At 50.0% G+C, this 20,421-nt stretch overlaps 1 pseudogene; it reads left to right on the plus strand.

The window, feature by feature from the left end:
* The first annotated feature begins 7,572 nt into the window (after positions 1-7,572).
* On the plus strand, positions 7,573-8,434 carry LOC123789517 (small ribosomal subunit protein uS5-like; annotated as a pseudogene).
* The last annotated feature ends 11,987 nt before the right edge of the window (positions 8,435-20,421 follow it).

Here is a 20,421-nt window from a genome sequence, read left to right on the forward strand (position 1 = left end):
CCCGGTTCATCTCCCCAGTGCTTTTCACTACCACCAGCTCCAACCTCTCTGCATCACCCTAACACGTCACAGGGCTTTCTCCGAGGGGGCCAGAGAGCGGTAAAATCATTTCGACAAACAGGAGGTATTTAGGACCTTCCCCTGTGTGTGTGCAGAGCTGCGAGGGGCCCCCCAGGTTCCAGAGACGCCTGCCTGCTTGTCCGGCCCTGGCTCTTCTGTGTCTTCCCCAGCAGGCCCTGCCCCCCACCCCACCCCCGCCCACTCCACACCCGGCTTAGTCTGTTCGGGCCGCTGTAACGAGACACCACAGTCTGGGTGGTTTATAATCCACAGATATCTATGTCTCCCCTCTGGAGGCTGGAAGTCCAAGGTCGAGGCCCCACCGAGATGGTTGGCGCCTTCTCCCCGTCTCCTCGCTGGCAGAAGACGCAGAGAGGGCTCTGGGGTCTCTCTTACAAGGATGCTGATCCCATTTGGGGGGGTCTCCACTCCCACGACCGAATCACCCCCAAAGCCCCACCTCCACACCATCACCTTGGGGATGAGGTTTCCATATACAAATTAGACAACAAACGTTGTCTAGAGCCCCCATGTTTCTCCTCTGTAAGGTGTTCAGTGCCCTCCTGGGGCCCCCCTCCCTACCCTCCTCCAGCAGAACCTGCTCGCAGGAAAACACCCGATTCCATCCTTCTCAGAACTGAAGCCACCCGTCCCCTCTCCCCTGGGGACACACAGTGGCTCAGCTCTTACTGCAGGGAGAGGATCCAGGCATCCAGCCCAGAGAGGGAGAGCTGGCCCAGCTTCCCCCACATGCCCTCCCCACCCCGACCTCCTACCCACACCCTGCACTCAGGACAAGACAAGTGGAAAGCAGGGCAGTGGACGTCTTTAGCCACAAGTGTCTGCATACCAGCCAGAGAGGCAGGGGACTGGGTCTCGTGTGGCAGAAGCAGTTTACCAGGGTGCGTTTCTACAGCAAGCACAGTATACGAAAATCACCAACTGCCAAATGGCCTCCAAAACTGCTTAGAGACGCAGTGTATTCAGCATCAATGTATGGGGACACCTGGGTGGCTCAGTCGGTGATGTGTCTGCCTTGGGCTCAGGCATGATGCCAGGGTCCTGGGATCAAGTCCTGCATCGGGCTCCTTGCTCAGCAGGGAGCCTCCTTCTCCCTCTGTCCCTCCCCCCTGTTTGTGCTCACTCGTTCTCTCTCCATCAAATAAAATAAAATCTTTTTCTAATAGTGTCTTTTTTCTCCTAAAGATTTTATTTATTTATTTGACAGAGAGCAGTGAGAAAGCACAAGCAGGGGGAGAGACAGAGGGAGAAGGAGAAACAGGCTCCCCACTGAGCAGGGGGCCCAAAGCAGAGCACGATCTCAGGACTTTGGGTTCATGACCTGAGCCAAAGGCAGAGGCGTAACGTAATGAACCACCTAGGCACAAAAACACAAGTCACAAATGAAGAAGAAATATTTGCGAGTCATGTCTGATAATAGATTTGTATCCAGAATCATAAAGAACTCCTTCAACTCTTTGAAGAGATAAATGACCTCGTTAAAAAATGATGAAAGATTTGAATATTTGAATAGATGTATCATCAGAGAAAATATGTGAATGGCTAGTTAGCTCATCGTAAATTGTTCAACATTATTAGTGTATTAGAGCGATCAAAATTAAAACCAGTACATACACACTAGAATGGCTATAATCAAAAAGGTTGACAATACTAAGTGTTGATAAAGATGTGGAGCATTTGTTGGCTCACAGACACATGAAAAAATGTTCAAAATCATTAGCCATCAGGGAAATTCAAATCAAAACCACACTAAGATACCACCTTACGCCAGTTAGAATGGCAAAAATGGACAAGGCAGGAAACAACAAATGTTGGAGAGGATGTGGAGAAAGGGGATCCCTCCTACATTGTTGGTGGGAATGCAAGTTGGTACAGCCACTCTGGAAAACAGTGTGGAGGTCTCTTAAAAAGTTAAAAATTGAGCTACCCTATGACCCAGCCATTGCACTACTGGGTATTTACCCCAAAGATACAGATGTAGTGAAGAGAGGGGCCACATGCACCCCAATGTTCATAGCAGCATTGTCCACAATAGCTAAATCATGGAAGGAACCGAGATGCCCTTCAACAGATGAGTGGATTAAGAAGATGTGGTCCATATATACAATGGAATATTACTCAGCTATCAGAAAGAACGAGTTCTCAACATTTGCTACAACATGGACGGGACTGGAGGAGATTATGCTAAGTGAAATAAGTCAAGCAGAGAAAGACAATTATCATATGGTTTCACTCATTTATGGAACATAAGAAATAGGAAGATCAGTAGGAGAAGGAAGGGAAGAATGAAGGGGGGGGTAAACAGAAGGGGGAATGAACCATGACAGACTGTGGACTCTGGGAAACAAACTGAGGGCTTCAGAGGGGAGGGGGGTGGGGGACTGGGATAGGCTGGTGATGGGTATTAAGGAGGGCACGTATGGCATGGTGCACTGGGTGTTATACACAAATAATGAATCATGGAACATTGCATCAAAAACTGGGGATGTACTGTATGGTGACTAATATAACAAAATAAAAATTATAAAATGGGCAAAAAAAATGTAAAAAAAAAAGAAATGTTTAAAAATGTGATTATTAAAAAAAAAATCTTTTTCTAAAAAAATCAATATATCATCCAGCACAGAATGCAACACAGCCCGTCCTCCGCTGGACAAGGACACACACGTCTCCATGAGAACCTGTGCATGGACGGCTGCTCTCAGCCAAGTACCAGATGGTTCTGCAGGCTCTGGACACTCACTGGCTGGGGGCCGCCCATCACAAGAGGCAGTGGCAGGTAAGACGACTGGCCCCAGCCACACCAAGTGCATCCCTGCGACCTTGAGCCCTCATGCAGAGGAGAGCACCCCCCAGTCCCCCAGGTTCATGTCCTGCCAGCACACCAAGCCCAGGGGCAGCTCTTCTGCCTCACTCATGCTCTGAGCTGCCCTCATCTCAGGGCGGATCCCAGCCTCTTGCTCCGGAAAACGCTCACCTGGAATTTACTCTCGCTCTGGCCAACTTGGAAAGTAAACTCGAGTGTTTGACAGGCCCTCATGTGTGGCATATCGGTATGGCCCCAGCATTTGAGTCACATACAGAGTGTGTGTGTGTGTGTGTGTGTGTGTGTGTGTGTGTGTGTGCATGAGCCCCTCACTCTGCTCTGTCGTCCTCCTTCCTCTGGGTTTTACTTGCATTTGGGAGGTCTGGTAACACCACGTGTGCCCAGATGGGTACCACCATCTCCCAAGTTCTAGGTGCCCTGCCGAGGGTTGGATGAGGGTGCAAAGGTCCTGGCACTTTCCCATAGATAGTCGTGGAGCTGAGGGAGAGCCCCCGTATGGGGAAGGGGCTTACCCAGCCCAGGCTGGAGACCCCCAGGGGTGCTGGCACCTGAAGATGCTCCATGGGAAGCAGGTGCTGCCTGCAGGGGGATAGCTGAGGACACATCCCTGAACCTCGGAGGGAGATCACACAGTCACTACTTTGTTGATGCCACAGAAAAATAGCTGTTTGTTACAGGGGTTGCTTGGGAATTGCTGCAATATATAATTTGCTGCTGTTGGTCCTTAGAAACTCATAGAGGCAATTTATCAATCCAGATCATTTGCCTGTGAGTATTGCTTTCATTAGTCACGGTGTGGACAGCTTTTGAGTTTCTGAGATTTCTCCCACTTACACACATTTATGATCCTGTAACTCTGGTCCTGGGTGTGGAATGCTTTCCCTCCCGACCACCTCCGAATCTTTGGCTGATCCTTGGGCAAAGGGGAGTGAAAATACACACACTCGGGCTTAACCAAACACTAGCTCCTGGTGATACCACATGCTTCCTGAGAAAGGGACGCACACATTATCTGGGCCTGGCATTCCAGGGACGAGCTGCTAGGACTGATCGCTGACTCATGTGGCTCCCACTAGGAGTCCCCAGCCATTGATGGAGGGCAGACGGCCAGACGACAGGAGGACGCGATTTGCTACCCCCAGAATGCCCACTCCTGGGAACAGGTGAAGAGTCAACAGAAGCTGGGCACACACGTGGTGACGTTGACAGGGAGGCGCAGCCCACGGGCACAGGAGGCCAGTCTGCTCACAGATCAGGGAGCTGAGACCCAGAGGGTGAAATCCCTGCTGGCGACCGCTGGCAGAGCCAGGTGCTGGGTGTGCTTCCAGGGTGCTTTGTGGACCCAGTTGTCAACGTCTGTGAACGTAGGCTCTGACCCAAGGCCACTGGTGAAAGGCAGGTACCCACCCAGGGATGCCAGCAGGAGCTCTGTTCCCCTGAAGCCTCAGTGCATAAAAGACCCTCTGGTAAACCTTTAGCTGCCCTCCATCTCAGTCTGTGTCAGAAACAAGTCTCCCCGTGGGCCCCAAAGCACTGAAACCAGAATCGCTAACACTGCATTGAGAAAACATCTCAGATGCCAGAAAACCACCATGAAACATGGAGGTCCACATGGGGTTCCCTAGGGTAATTTATGAGCCAGCTACTTGAGGAGGGGGGAAAAGACAGCTCTCTGCCTTACGAGGTTCTCCAGATAGCACTGCCCTTTTATTCAGCTGCTGTCTAAGAAGCGCGGGGCCAAGGACACCATAGGAGAAAAACCACCTGCTCCCAAATCACCCGATGGTAAACACCAGGGCACGTATGAGGGGCTCAGAAACACCTACTTGATTCTTTCACGGGGCTAGCGAGTAGTCAGGCTTCTCCAGAAAAACAGAACCAAGAGGAGAGAGACGGAGACAGAGACAGGGGGAGAGAGAGAGAGAGGAGGGGAGATATATTTCGGACGTTGGCTCACGCAGTCAGGGAAGCTGCTGAAGACCCACCATCTAGGAGTGCCCATGTCCGAGGGCAGGAGAAGATGGCTATCCCAGCTCAAGAACAGAGAAAGACTTTGTTCTTCCTTCGCCATTTTGCCCCATTTGGGCCCTCAGTGGATCACACAGCAGTGAGGGCAGATCTCTTAACTCAGCCTACTGAACCCAACGCCAATCTCTTCTGGAAACGCCCTCCCAGACACACCCAGAAAGTACGCGTTACCAGCTATCAGGACACCCTTTGATCAAGTCAGGTTGACACATAAAATCAACCATCACAACGTTCTAATTAACCCTACTGTGACAGTCATTTCACAGTATATACGTGTATCAAACCATCACATTGTACCCCTTAAACTTGCACAATGTTGTATGTCAATGACGTCTTCATAAAGTCGGGGGGTGGGGATTAAACATCACAGCTACCATTCCATTTCCACTTTCCTTAGAAGTCAGAAAAACTAGATCCTGGTCCCAGGCATGGTAATGCCTAACTGTGTGGCTTCAGGAAAGTCACTTTACCTCTTTGAAAATTTCAAGGGTTGGGCTCAGTTAGGAGTCACAGCTGAATGTCCTCAGGGGCTGGACAGGAGTGACACTGTGTGAAGAAGGCAAAAGTGTAAGACAAAAAGGAATGGTGGGGATTGGGGTAAACAGGAGAGCCTACACAAGCATCACTCTATGGACTAAGAGAAACAAACTGAGGGCTTCGGGGGCGGGGGGAATGGGATAGACTGGTGATGGGTAGTAAGGAGGGCACATATTGCATGGTGCACTGGGTGTTATACGCAACTAATGAATCATTGAACTTTACACCAGAAACCAGGGATGTACTGTATGGTGACTAACATAATATAATAAAAAAAATTATAATAAATATATATATAAATATTCTTAAAAAAATGTTAGCGCAACCCACAGGAAACACTCCTACAGGCTACAAATCAGCACTCCCAGAAGTGTGTGGTCTCTGAAGGTTGCTGTACATAAAACTTCTCAGTTCTAGGATCTGTATGAGGTAGGGCAGATTATTCCCCCAAGATATGTTTCAGTCAGGATATATTTGGTGGTCTGAAATACAAATCCACACAGCTACCTCCAGGAAAGGGGGTTTATGATGGAGTACTAGGTTTCAGGAATCCCAAGAGAAGCTAAATAGGGCCAGGGTCACCTCCAGAGACCCCAAGAAAAGGATTCCGTGAACTTTCGGCCTCATGCCTCACCAGTGATGGGACGAGCTACCCTACAACTGATGGCTTCTTCTCTATCCCCCTATCCTCCATTCGGTCTCTAAGGGCCCACTTTCAGATTCCAAAGGGAGGATTCTTTGGACCTCTCCCAGACCCAGTGCCCAGCCGTGGCCAAGCAGCCATGGCCAAGGAGGATGAGTTCACATGGTCAATCACAGCTCTGCAAGCACAGCTCTTCATGAGACCGTGGGTGGGAGTAAGCAACAGAACATCCCAATACAAGGTCAAAATGGAAAGGATGGGTTTTCCCAATTATGTTTTTTCCTGAACATTTCAGATATTCCCTAATGGCACCGTCTTCCTGCTAGTTCATGGATAAAATCTCTCCTGGTCCTCTTGGTAGCTTTGCATCCTACCAGCGTCGTAAGGTGCTCCCTGCCCTGGGCCCTCCCTGGCACCTGTCGGCTGGGTGGGAAGGGAGCCCCGGAAGCTGAGCGTATGGATAGGACATCGTCCTGTGACCAGGAAGGAATGGGCGCAGAGCAGCTTTGCCTCCACGTCATTCATTCTCAGCACACAGGAGATGTCATGGGGCTTTATGAGTGCTAAATCAGTTTTATTGGCCATATGATTTGATTGATCTTGTTAGTCTTGACAAGAAATCAATTGGAAAAAAATATATGTACCTTCCCGGAATGGGCTCTCCATCTTAAGGTAAAAGAACAATCTAACAAGCGTGGAGGAAGATCCAGGGAGCAGCCTTGGTAAAATATGACCAAGCCCAAGGCCCTGGAAGACGCTGCTCTCTGGTCTCCGAAGCCAGAAGGAAATGAGGAGGGAGACACACGAAAGGGATTGGGAAGTTCAGGGATGTCACGTCCAGATGAGTCTCTCTGAGTTTCAGAAAAGACACGCGGCTGTGTGCCCACACGTGCCCCAGGCTCCTACCGCGACATCACGGGGGAAGAGCCCCCACGGAGCCTCCTAACCTGATGACTAGAGTAAGACTGTCTTGGGTCCAAGTCATCCTGACTCTGCTGTTCCCTAGCTGGTGACTTTCCCTTCTCTGCCCCTCAATGTGCTTATCTGTTAAACAGGGGTAGCAGGACCAACCACACGAGACCACCGTGAAGAAGAGCGTGAGGTTGGCGTGGGCAGAGCAGAGCACGCCCCGAGCACCCACACGGCCCTCTGCTCCTGGGGGCCCAAGGCACGTCCCCTACTTCCTCTGACCTCTACTTCTAAAGGCAAATCTGGTGCTGGGTCAGCAAGGGCCAATGACTCAGGGGCTATGGAAGCCAACAGACCCAGGTTCAAATATTGATTCCGACAACATACCCAGCTGTGCCGTCTTTGTTTCCCGTCTCTGAAAGGATCGTGCCTCAGAATCACTTGTAGTGTGGTATTCGTCTGCTCTGTATTCTGGCTGCCATAAATGAAAACACGAACAAGGTGGCTTAAACATCAGAAACTGGCTGCTTCTCCGAGAAAACGGCAAATGGCCAATGACACTGGTGCTATGGGAGGGCCCAAAGGGCCGGGGGCCCTGGAATGGGAGGCTTTGGACACGGCACCCAGGGTCATGGCCGTGGCCGTGGGTGTGGTCGTGGTCATGGGCAAGGCCACAGAGCTCACGGAGGCAAGGCTGAGGACAAGGAGGGGATCCCCGTCACCAAGCTGGGCCGCCTGGTCAAGGACATGAAGCTCAAGTCCCTGGAGAAGATCTCCCTCTTCTCCCTGCCCATCAGGGAATCTGAGATCACTGATTCGTTCCCAGGGGCATCCCTCCAGGATGAGGTTTTGAAGACTATCCTGGTGCAAAACACACCCGTGCTGATCGGCGGACCAGGTTCGAGGCATTTGTTGTCATTGGAGACGACAATGGACACAATGGTCTGGGTGGTCAGTGCTCCAAGGAGGTGGCCACTGCCATCAGTGGGGCCATGATCCTGGCCACATTTTCCAGCATCCTGTGCAGCAAGGCCACTGGGGAAACAAGACCGACAAGCCCCACACTGTCCGGAGCAAGGTGACAGGCCACTGCGGCTCTGTGCCAGAGCATCTCATCCCTGCCCCCTGAGGCCCTGGCACCGGGTCAGCCCCTGCGCCCGAGAGCCTACTGATGACGGCCAGTCTGACCACTGCTGCCCCTTGGTCAGGGACTGTACTGTCCCCTGGGCGACTTCACCAAGGCTACTCTGATGCCATTCCCAAAGCCCACAGCTGTCTCACCCCCGGAGATATCTCTGGAAAGAGACCGTGTTCACCAAGTCTCCCTATCGGTTCATTGACAACTTATAAAGACCCACACCCGAGTCTTGGTGTGGAGGACCCAGGCTCCAGCTGTGGCAGCCACTTAGTTATATACAAGAAAAATAAATGAATTCAAGCCCGTTAAAAAAAAAAGTCAGAAATTGGCTTTCCCACAGTTCTGGAGGCTGGAAGTCCAAGATCAAGGTGCTGGCCGATTTGGTTTCTGGGGAGAGCTGTCCTCCTGATTTACAGCCAGGCACCCCCTCGCTGTGTCCTCACGGGGGGAATGGAGAGCCAGCGAGCTCCCGTCTCCTCTCATAAGGCCACTAATCCTATCAAGTCAGGGCCCCACCTGTTCCCCCTCATTTATCCTAATTGCTTCTGTAAATGCCCTATCTCCAAACAGTCACGCCATGGGGGCTTAGGGGCTTCAACATATGAATTTGGGAAGAACACAATTCAGTACATAGCAAGTGCTTATTAAAAACACAGAGTGCTGGGCCCCATCCCGGGCCTGCCTAATCAGAGCCTCTAGCGATGGGACCCAGGAGGGTGAATTCTTAACAAGCCTCCTGCGCCTGATCCTCCTTCCTGCATGTTTCAGGTGGGCTGGGACTGCCCCATCCCCTTCATGACGTCCCCTCACACCCTTTGTGAGCACTGAACTACCGAAGGGGCCCTTGTAAGACCCCAATGCACCAGCAGCACGTGTGACGATGCACCAGCTCTGGCCCCTCTTCCAACCTGGGCCTCCTCAGGCTGCTGCCAGGGGAGCCCCCGTGGGCTTGAGAATAAGTCACAGGGAGCTTTCAGAGATCCCCTAGCTTCAAAGGAGATACACAGGAAGAAATCAAAAAGCTCCAGGACAGCAGAAGGCAGCACCAGCCTGCCTCGTGCAGACACCCATCACCCCTACACCTGCCAAGACTCTGCCGTACTTAGGTTTTTTCTCACTTTTAATCATTTTGGTCAGACTTTAGGAATTCACCCTCAGAGTCCAATAGGTCCTTTGTGCAGGTGAGGAAACAGACTAAGAGATCCAGGAATTCTGGTTTAAAATCAATTTGGGTCTCTAGCAGTGAAATACAGACTGAACAAATGAGAGAGTGGTGTTTCCAGAATGGAAACAGAGAGAGAATTCCAAGGTTATTAGTCAATTACACATTTTGTGAATTGAGTGAACAGAGCACCTTTTGGTTCCACAGCCCCAAAGTGATGGCATGGGTGGAGGATCGGGCGGGGAGCAGCTGCCTGGCGCACAGGGCACTTCTCACGATGACAGTCGGGCGCGGAGTCACCATGGCGCCCATGCTCCGCCTCTACCGAAGGAACCTGGGCTAGGAGGTGGGACAGGTGCAAGGAAAGGGGGGAAGGATCAGGAAGAGAGCTTCCTCTAGATTTCTAAAACACTGCCCTTCGCAATGATAAGATCCCACCACACACTGACCAGGACAGAGCAACAGGAACGGTGGTTCTTTGCTGGTGGGGACGCGAACGTGACAGCTGAGTGGTTTCTTAGAAAACAGGCGATACTCGTCACACAGCGCAGCAATCGTGCTCCACGTCACATTTGGTCACCTGCTGCTGCTGAGAAGCCACATTGCGTGTACCTACAGGTCAGCTGATACCCTGGGACGCGGGGCCCCTCCAGTGGCCTGAGAATCAGGAGAGCCCAGCCCTCCAGAAATGCATGGGACCGACGCCATGTCACTGCCCTTTTCAGAACAGTGTCTGCACCCGAAACACAAAGAAGCCAGGCAGACTGCTCTCTACAGCTCCCTCCACCCCTCGCCTCCGCCATCCTCAGCGCCTGGCCAGGTTCAGCAGTGTGCACAGACCTCCAGCCTGGAGCAGACACACCCGGAGTACACACACACACATGCACACACACTTGCACACATGCATGCTCTCACACATGCACATACACATGCACACTCACACACACATGCACGCTCGCACACACGCACACTGACACACATGCACACTCTCACACATGCACACTCGCACGCCAACTCTTACACACATGCACACTCTCACACATGCACACACACATATGCACACTCACATACATGCACAGTCACACACCAACTCTTACACACATGCACACTCACATACATCAACTCTTACACACACACAAACTCATGCACAGAAGCACACACACACATCCCTCTGGGAGTTAAACTCGCTGAAGGTAAACGCGAAGTGGTCTGAGAGAAGTAAGATCTTTAAAGAGAATCTCTCTTAGCCCCTAGAAAGGGTTTTCCACTCCCCCCACACACAAAATGGTGTTTGGAGATTAAAGGAAGGGGTAACATAAGCCGAATTTATACAGAAAATACAGTCAGACTTGCTCCCCCACGGCAGCCAGCCTCCTGCCCCCATGCTCTGCAGCCAGCAGGGGAGGCCCCCCTCCCGCCTCCTCCATCGTCCCCAGAGACCCCTGTGCAGGGAGGGCTTCTCAGCTTGTGCTGGCCTCCATCACCGACTGACTCACAGACGGGGAGCTGCCCCCCCCAGCATGAACAGCCTCCCCCCGCCCCGGGCCCCAGCAAGCCAGGCCCACACGCAGCCCCGGCTGAGTTTACCAGACCGTACAGTGAATGTAATTTTCAGTCAATGTCCTCCGTCACAAAGATATTTCTCACTAAGTGACAATATATTTCAGTCAAGGGGTGGTCATCGATTTAGTGCATTAGTGCTTGGGTCTAAATCAGCTGCTGCGCGTCTGGGCGAGGTGGCCATATGTCAGGCTCAATGGGTAGTGTGTCCGGTTCGGTGGGTGATCTATGGGAGTCAGCTTGATGAATCTGGTTTAGCAGGTGATCTACTTCCATTTCCAGCCAGTAATTATGTTTTAATGCGTGATGTATCCTTTTCTGGATGAGGTGTATTAAATCCCCGATAACTGTGTATTTATTTCGCCATGTTATGTATGCACACAGCCATTAATACACATTTCAATGTTTAATGCATCCACTCTGCCAGGCCATATATCCCTGACTCTTTCTGAAGTTTAGAACTGAATGGCACCTCATAAAACGCCACTTCATTAAGAATCAACAGGAATAACCCAACCAGAAAAATTTTTTATTGATGAAGGCTGAACAGAGAGATATCAAGTTCACTTATCACTTCTCACGGGGGAACGAGACAATGAAATCTTTATTGGAAAATTCTGTGTGTCAGGAACGCACTTCATCTTGTCAGGGGCAGCGCGGCCGGGAGAATATACAGCCCGAGCCCGATGTGAGTGATCGCCGCGGGAAGAAACCCTATCCAAATGCCATCTCAGCAGTTTCCAAGGCCTTTGTGTCAAATGGCTTTGACGTTTTCATTCCTGAGTGGCTTCTCTTCGTCGGGAAGTCTTTCATCCCAACCCCTCCAGAAGCCCTTGAGAGCTCAGAGCGCCGGACCTCCCGCACGCGCCGCTCCCTGCTCACCGGCCAGCTCCCCGGAAGCCAGGGGGAGCCCTTGCAGCTGGGGCAACTCTGCAACCAGGGCCAGTCCTGGCCAGCCTCCCAGCATCGGGGGCAGCAGGCCCCCTCCCTGAAGGGGGCGGGGTGGCCATCTCCACGCTCCCTTCAAGGTGTCCAGAACACAGAGCATCAGAGGCTCCCTCCGGGAAGTTCTCCAGCAACCCCACTTCCTGGTCTCCAAAGAATGCTATGAATACTCTCCTGGGGGTAGGATTTAGGTCAAGGTCAAGCAAAGTCCTGATGGGTGAGGCAGGTTTACGCACCCCGATTCCCCTTCCTGAGCATTTTCCCAGGATGCTATGTAGCTGTAGAATCATGATCTATAATAGCTGAGAAATATCTCAACCATGGTAAATCAGATGAGCTAGATTTTTCTGGAATTACAATCAGTTTCAAACTATCTCCATGAGGTTGACTTTGCGCTCACTCAGATTCCACCGCGGATCTGGAGTCTGTGCGAACAGCTGTCCCCAACGGATGCCTCACTCACACCCAGCGTGGCCCCCAGAGCGTGACATCAGGGTCGCCGCAGAGCGGGGAGAGAATGTGGAGAACTACACGGAGGCTTTACCTGCTCCCCCAAGTGACACATGCCCCTTCTGCTCCCAGACCAATGGCGTGAGTCGGTCACCGCCATGGGGCCAATAAACCTCTTCCATGTGTCCAGGAAGGGAGGAAACACAGAAGTACCATGAGCCCTGACGGCAGATAAGCTACGTTGCATTTACCAAAAGGGAATTGTTCACTCCCATTGCTGACCTTTATTTTGAAGAGCCAGACTTCCATGAATCAAACTCCCCAGTCCCTGTAGGGGCTCTCAGTTACTGAAATCGTTGATCTCAAACACGGATGGATCATCAGAGGCACTGGGGGTGAAACTCAGCAAGTCTTGGGTGGAACCTAGGAATCAGCATTTCTGAAGGTTCAGGTTATTCTGTTAACCATCCAGGTTGGGGTCTGTGACTTAAGTCACAAGTGATTTTCAAGGCAGGGGTAACTGATGGCCCTGATTTCCAGGGATCTGTGACAGGGGTTCCAAGCTCAGGGCTGTGGGTCCTTGCTGAGAGCATGGGGAATAATCACAAGGGACCCACAAATCTATACCAACCAAGCACTGGTTGAACACTGAATAAATAGGACGGAGTCTGCACATATATACATATATATATATACATATATATATATATACACACACACATACACACACATATACATGTATACACATATATATTATATATATGCATTATATACATATATATGTACATATTTTTAAAAAGATTTATTTATTTGAAAGAAAGAGAGAGAGAGGAGGGAGGGGCAGAGGGAGAGAATCTTCAAGCAGACTTCCTGCTGAGTGCAGAGCCCGACACAGGGCTCAATCCCACAACTCATGACATCATGACCTGAGCAGAATCCAACCGAGCCACCTAGCTGCCCCAATTTGTATGTATTCTTTTAAGTAGGCTTCATGCCCAGCATGGAGCCCAACTCAGGGCCTAAACTCATGACCCTGAGATTAAGTACTACTGAGCCACACAGGCCCCCCTATATTTATATATTTTTAGATTTAAGTTGCTAACATTTTGTTAAGAATATGTGCATCTAAGTTCATGGTGGATATTGATCTGTGGTTTTGTTTTCTCGTATTATCTTTTTTCTGGTGTAGGTATCAATGTGCTGGCCTTAGAGAACGAATTGGAAAATATTCTCTCCTCTTTAGTTTTCCGGAAGTTTTCGTAGAACTGATATTATGTCTTCCTTAAATTTTGGTAGAATTCACCTGTAAAGCTATAGCTTTCTTTGTGAGAAGGTTTTTCATTATAAATTCTTTTTTTTTTTCATAGATGTAGGAACACTAAGCATATCTGCTCCTCCCTCCATGGGTTTGACCGGTTGTCTTTCAAGGGATTTGCTCGTTTTATCTGAGTTGTAGAATATTTTGGTATAAATTATTCATAATATTCTCTTTTCCCTTTAATGTGTGCTGAACCTGTTGGCTATTTCTGACTTCCTCCTGACATTGGTAACTCGGGGCCTCAGCTCCCACCCAGTCTTGCTGGAGATTTATCAGGTTGGTGGATCTTCTCCAAGAACCAACTTTTTGGTGTCACTGATTTTTTTCTGTTGTTTATCTGCCGTCCAGTTCATTGATTTCTGTTCTTATCTTTATTGTCCTCTTTCTTCGGCTTAATTTGAGTTTCGTTGGCTCCTTGTTTACTCGTTCACCTGCTAGGGAAAACCACTGAGGAAAACGTTGACAACAGCTCATTCAAGTCGCCACAACATGTGCCCCCCAAGGGAACAAAGTCTCCTTTAAGGTCAAATGGAACATTCCATGTGTCTGGTCACTACCGCTGCAGGCATACTCTACCACACACAGCTCCGTCTTCAGAGAACTTGTCCTCGTTGCCCACCTGTAACCTTGAATCTAGATTAACTCCAGATTCCCTTAAATGTCTGCTATAGGAAGTTGGATGTTAGAATATATTTGTTACAGAAAGCCCTGCTTATTCTCTTAAAGTTATGAACAATGTTTGCTGTAGATAATTGAATTCACTTACCAACTTATTGTAATTAACCCAGTAACTTTGACCTGAACTCTTACGAGTAAAACCGCCTCTATATAAGCTGAATAAATTCTCTTGCTAGCTTACAAAATATCTCGGGTTACAGATCTAGATCTTTCTTCTTGCCAACCAAATCTAACTAAAGTCAAAATGGAAGTTTGAGGGGGCACCTGGGTAGCTCAGTCAGTTGAGCGTCCAACTCTTAATCTCAGCTTGGGTCATGATCTCAGGGTCATGAAGACCCGAGCTGGACTCCACACTGGGTGTGGAACCTACTATAAAAAAAATGAAAGTTTGAGCGTTCATTTCAGAAAGGAATGGACAATCTCGTTCTTGACAGCATGCACCTTGCAAAGGCACCCAGGAAAATGTCTTGATCCAATGCTGACATCAGTCCCCAGCTCCTTAGGTGGTTTTCCTTTCAGTTCTGGAATTCTCTGAATTCCATGAGTGTGTGCTGGCCCATGGGATAGTGGTGAAATGCTTTGGCTGTAGTGAGCCCCCTCCCCACATGCCTAGCACACCTGTCGAGTCCCTCCTCTTCTCTTTGTGTCCAGGCTCTGTTGGAATTGTCTGTGCTGCACCCGGGAGCTCACTTCTCTCCAATCATGCTGCTTGCCTGACAGGAAGTCTGAAAATCTTCTTCAAGAAGCACTAGTGCCAGGGCACCTGGGGGGCTCGCTTAGTCGAGTGTGTGGCTCTTGGTTTCAGCTCAAGTCATGATCTCAAGGTTATGGGATTGAGCCCCATGGCAGGCTCTGCGCTCAGCGGGGAGTCTGTTTGAGATTCTCTCCCTTTCCCTTTGCCCCTCTCCCCACTCTTGCACTCTAGCTCACTCTCTCTCTCAAATAAATAAATAAATCTGAAGAAGAAGGAAGAAGAAGAGGAAGAAGAAGAAGAAACAACTCTAGTGCCAAGAAACTACATAGGGTTTCCTCTTTGCCATTAAATTTGACATTATCAAGAGCTGTGAGCAGGGGAAATTGGGCAGGCTTTGCAAACCCCAAGAGGGCAAGGGAGTCTCGGCAGAGGAAGACTTGCTCTCATCTTTGCTCTGTGGGCATGTTTAAGCTTCAAGAAGGCACAGCACCTCCTCCTTCTCCGACACCATTGTCTCAGAGACGTCATCGTGATGTGTTCGTGTCACAGTGGCCCTTCTCTCCTTTTCCTCCTTCCTTCCTCTGGGCTTTTGTCCCCCACCCCCCACCAGTCACCACCCCATCTTCACCACCAGGATCATCCACATCTTTCTGGCAAAGCTGACAGACCTATAAATCTAAAGGCAGCTGCACGTGTATTTCTTTATGCCTTTCAGTTCATAGGGAACATCTTAAACTGAAAGTCACTGAGCATTTACAATGAGCCAGGCACTGCTGGACATGTAAACTCACTTAATTCTCAAACAACATTATGAAGTGGATACTATTATTACCTGATTTGACAGGTGAAGGAAGAGAGGTATAGAGGGGGTGAAGTAACTTGCCAAAGATCTCTTGACTAGTAAGAAAAGAGCTAGAATCAGATCCCAGTCCTGTTCCGGAATTTGAACTCTTAGCCCCTACACTATGGATTATATATTTTCAGTCACTTAGCATATGTTATAATTATATATAATTGTTAAAAATACTATATGGAGGACCATTTTCTTTTACCACACACAAAAATAAATTCAAAATGTGTTAAAGACTTAAATGTGAGACCTGAAACCATAAAAAAAAATCCTAGAAGAGAGCACAGGCAGTAATTTCTCTGACATCGACTGTAGCAACATTTTTCTAGATCTGTCTCCTGAGGCAAGGGGAACAAAAGGGAAAATAAACCAGTGGGACTACATCAAAATAAGCTTCTGCACAGCAAAGGAAATAATCAACAAAACTAAAAGACAAACTACAGAATGGAAGAAGATATTTGCAAATGATGTATTTGATAAGGGGTTAGTATCCAAAATATATAAAGAACTTAAATAACTCAACACCCAAAAATAAAATGATCCAATTGAAAGATGGGCAGAAGATATGAACAGCCATTTCTCCAAAGAAGACATCCAGATGGCCCACAGACTCACGAATAGATGCTCAGCATCACTCATCATCAGGCAAATGCAAATCAAAACCACAATGAGCTGTCACCTCACACCTGTGAGAATGGCTAAAATCAACAACACAAGAAACGGCAGGTGTTGGTAAGGATGTGGAGAAAAAGGAAGCCTTATGTCCTGCTGGTGGGAATGCAAACTGGTGCAGCCACTATGGAAAACAGAATGGGGTTTCCTCAAAAAATTAAAAAATAGAACTACCCTACAGTCCAGCAATAGCACTACTGGGTATTTACCCCAAGAATACAAGAACACTAATTCAAAGGGATACATGCACCCCCGTGTTTACTGCAGCTTTTTCTACAACAGCTAAACTATGGAGACTGCCCAAGTGTCCATCCATTGATGAATGGATAAAGAAGATGTGGTGTATACAAAAAACGGACTATTATTCAGCCATAAAAAAGAACGAAATCTTGCCATTTGCAGTGATGTGAATGGAGCTAGAGAGTATTATGCCAACAAAATAAGTCAGTCAGAGAAAAACAAATACCATAGGATTTTGCCCCTATGTGGAATTTAAGAAACAAAACAAATGAACAAAGGAAAAAAAGAGAGAGAAATAAACCAAGAAACAGACTCTTCACAGAGGGGAGGTGGGGGGATGGGTGAGCCAGGTGATGGGGCTGAAGGAGTGCACCTGTTGTGAGGAGCACCAGGTGGTGTACAGAAGTGCTCAATCACTAGATGGTACACCTGACCTAATATGATATCGTATGTTAACTATGCTGGAATTAAAACAAAAACTTATAAAAAAAAGAAAATACACTAGTGATAAAAAGATACAGAGGGATACATCAATGACTGCCTCACCTGCCCTGACTGTTCATGGGAGCATCTGTTGTAACATGTGGGTTTCCAGGAACAAATTTGTCATGTGAAGTAGGAACTGACTGGATATGTGTCTCAGTCCCACCGCCAGCCTGCAGGACAGGACCAGCCAGAGGTCTCAGCGACCTCAGATGTCTCGTTACAGCGACAGGCCATAGCAACACGGGAGCAGAACAGCCCTGTGTGTTGGCTGGTGTAGCACACAACAACTGAAATAAAGAGTAATCAAGGCAAACTCACAGGCCGCTCATTTACAAAGGTCACCTGCCCTGTTTGTCATAACACCAACCTCCTAAGTCAGTGCTGCTCGCGGTCCGTCACACGGCTAAATACCCACCTCCCGACGTCCTGAGGTGACCAGGTGACAGGTAGGAGCAGTGGAGAGGAAGGGAACAGAGGTCGGGCAGCCCGGGGGTGGGGGTGAGCCAGTGTAGGGCCTGACACGGAAAAGTCAGAGCTGCTAAGTGGCTCCTCGGCACATTTTTATATCATTCATAATGGGCCAGAAACTCACTTTTTGGGGTGTGATTGTTCCCCCAAAGTGAGGGTATTCATGAGCTATATTATCAGAACGGAGGTCCACGCCTTACTTGGCCACAATCTCTTAGAACACAGTGCACCTGAAGGAAGGCCCGCACCACATGGGAGACACACTGGGGTGCCCCACAGCCAACCCCGAGCTGAGGGCAGTACGGGCAGTGCCCGGCCACCCAGCACTGGTCCAGGGGCTCAGGAAACCCTTACCCTTCCTTACCACGCCACCACAAGCCCCTCAACTGTCTTTCCATCCCCTTGACCAGCCGGCCCAGATTCTCCAAGGCCCACTTCACCACCCAGGAGGGTGGGCATGGCTCTCCCAGGGCTCCCCCCAGCAGCCATCCTGCAGGAGCACACCTGGGCTTTGCCCTGACCTCCTCTGAGCACCTGTTCTCCTAGCCTGCACCTGCTCTCTCCTCCACCCCACCCCTCCGCCAACCTGCACCTGCTCTCCCCTCCACACCCCCCCTCCGCCATCCTACACCTGCTCTCCCCTACACCCCACCCCCCCCACCAGCCAGCATCTGCAGCACCTGAGAGCCTCACTCAGTTGTCTAGGACAGACCCCCGCCCCCCACCACCAGGAGCTGCTCACGCCTTCTCCATCCCCCATGCCCACCCACCTGCAGGTCCCCTGCACCCCCACCGCCTCTGCTTCCCCAATCACATCTGTCCCTCTCTCTATCCCTCATCAACAGACATATGAACACAATGACCGAGAGTCACAGAGCCCTTGGCCATTTTCAGGGACATAAAGTAACGAACGCAGGAGAGGGGGCCATGGAGAAGACACCGCGCAGTGGCCTTAGGGCGGTCTCTGAAGCCACCTTATGAGACGCTGCCCAGTGAAACAGTGCCTACACCAGGTGGCTTCGCCAGGCACAGGATTATCTTTCATTTTGTTTCAACGTACTTCGCGGTCAGAGAGGGAAACTACAGCCCGATGAAAAGCTCTGCCCTGGTAACTTAGTTCTCAGCATCTCTTCAGAGACTCCAACAACAAACTCCAGAAGCATATGTCCTACAAGGGTGCTGCCAAGTTGTCTTGTTTGAGAGCTGGGCAAGTAGGTCCACGGTCTGGTCAGAAACTCAGACACCGGGAGCTTCTCTGATGATGCAGGGGGTCCCTAGAGTCCCAGGGCTGTGGCGGGGAGTCTGGAGGAGAAAGCCAAGAACACGGTTGATTTAATCCTGTGCGTGGCTCGGGGCTCTCCACGGGCGCCCGGGCTGGTTCCTACAGACCCAGTCCCAAATAACTCTTCCTGAGAAACAGCTTGAAACGTGGCCCCACCTGTCACAAATCACGTGGAGAGAGGCACGGTCACAAATACAGACCCACATGCGCACAGGGTGAAAGGCAGAAGGACAACACCCTTGACCAGCTGTCATGGGTTGAACAGGAGGCCTGAGCCCAGTACCTTGCGATATGATCGCGCTACCCTACAGAATTAATCAACCTGCAATGAAATCAGTAGGGCGGCCTGACTGGCGTCCTTACAAAGGGCGGAATGTGGACACAGAGACAGACGTGCACACGAGACATGAAGACACGCGTTCGTGTGAGGGTGAAGTGGCCATCCACACGCCACGGAGAGAGGCCCCCCGAGGAACCAGCCCCGCCAACGCCTTGATCTCAGACTTCAGCCTGCAGAACCGTGAGACGAACCACCCAGTCCATGGCAGGCTCTTATGGCAACCCTAGCAAACATACACTGGCATATAGTAGGGCCTCAGTAAAATGTGAAGACTGAATAAATAACCGCGCTACTTGGAAAACCCCCAAAATGAACAGAGGCCCACAGACTTCTGTCATCCTTTCTCCTTCCTCCAGGAACAAATCAGAGCTGACCAGTGTTCTTAAGCAAGGTGCACCCAAAAGCCAAGCATGTTCCTGGAAGGCAGGCCCCACAACACTAGCTTATCTCCTGATGACTGTCCCTTTGCAGGGAAGCCCTGTGTGTTCTTTCTGATAAGCACAGATTAGAGAGAAAAGAAACCCGGAACTGGATTTCTCAGGGATGGACAATTTCTGCCCTGAGAAAAGTAGCGCGGGGCTGGGGGGGGGGGGCGCAGAAAGGCCTGACAACAACACAGAGATGGGAAAACTCCTATTTGCTATTGCTGGCAGGTGGCTGGGCTTCTGTCTGCCCACAGCCTGCGAGAAAACCCTCTGTGCACGCTTCCTGCATCTCTGTCCGCCCCCCGACCCCGGGGTACAGTGCTGCTCAGATAACTGTGGGTCCCCGCCTGGAGGCTGCCGGGAGAAGCAGAGCGAGCCAGAAACTACCTGAGTGTTGCCCTTGACAGAGCATCAAGGGCATTCCAAACCCCTTAACCAGTTCCTGCAATCTCGTTCTCATTGTGATGAAAGGAAGCCAAGGTATGATACAGTCCAGAGAGTAGAGGCAGCCCCAAATACAGCACACCCTGGGACCAGTGGCACCCGACCAATGCACACCCCTATAATCGATAGCTTCACAGGCCAGCACGAGAGTCCGCGGACACCGTGCAGAGCCCTGTGACACACACCCAGGGGTGTGGGCATTGAGGAAGAGAGAAATCTCTCTTCAAAGGAGATGGGATCCCGT

The sequence above is a fragment of the Ursus americanus genome, chromosome 3 (genome assembly GCF_024610735.1).
Source record: "Ursus americanus isolate L20-20 chromosome 3, mUrsAme1.1.p, whole genome shotgun sequence".
In the NCBI taxonomy this organism is placed as follows: domain Eukaryota; kingdom Metazoa; phylum Chordata; class Mammalia; order Carnivora; family Ursidae; genus Ursus; species Ursus americanus.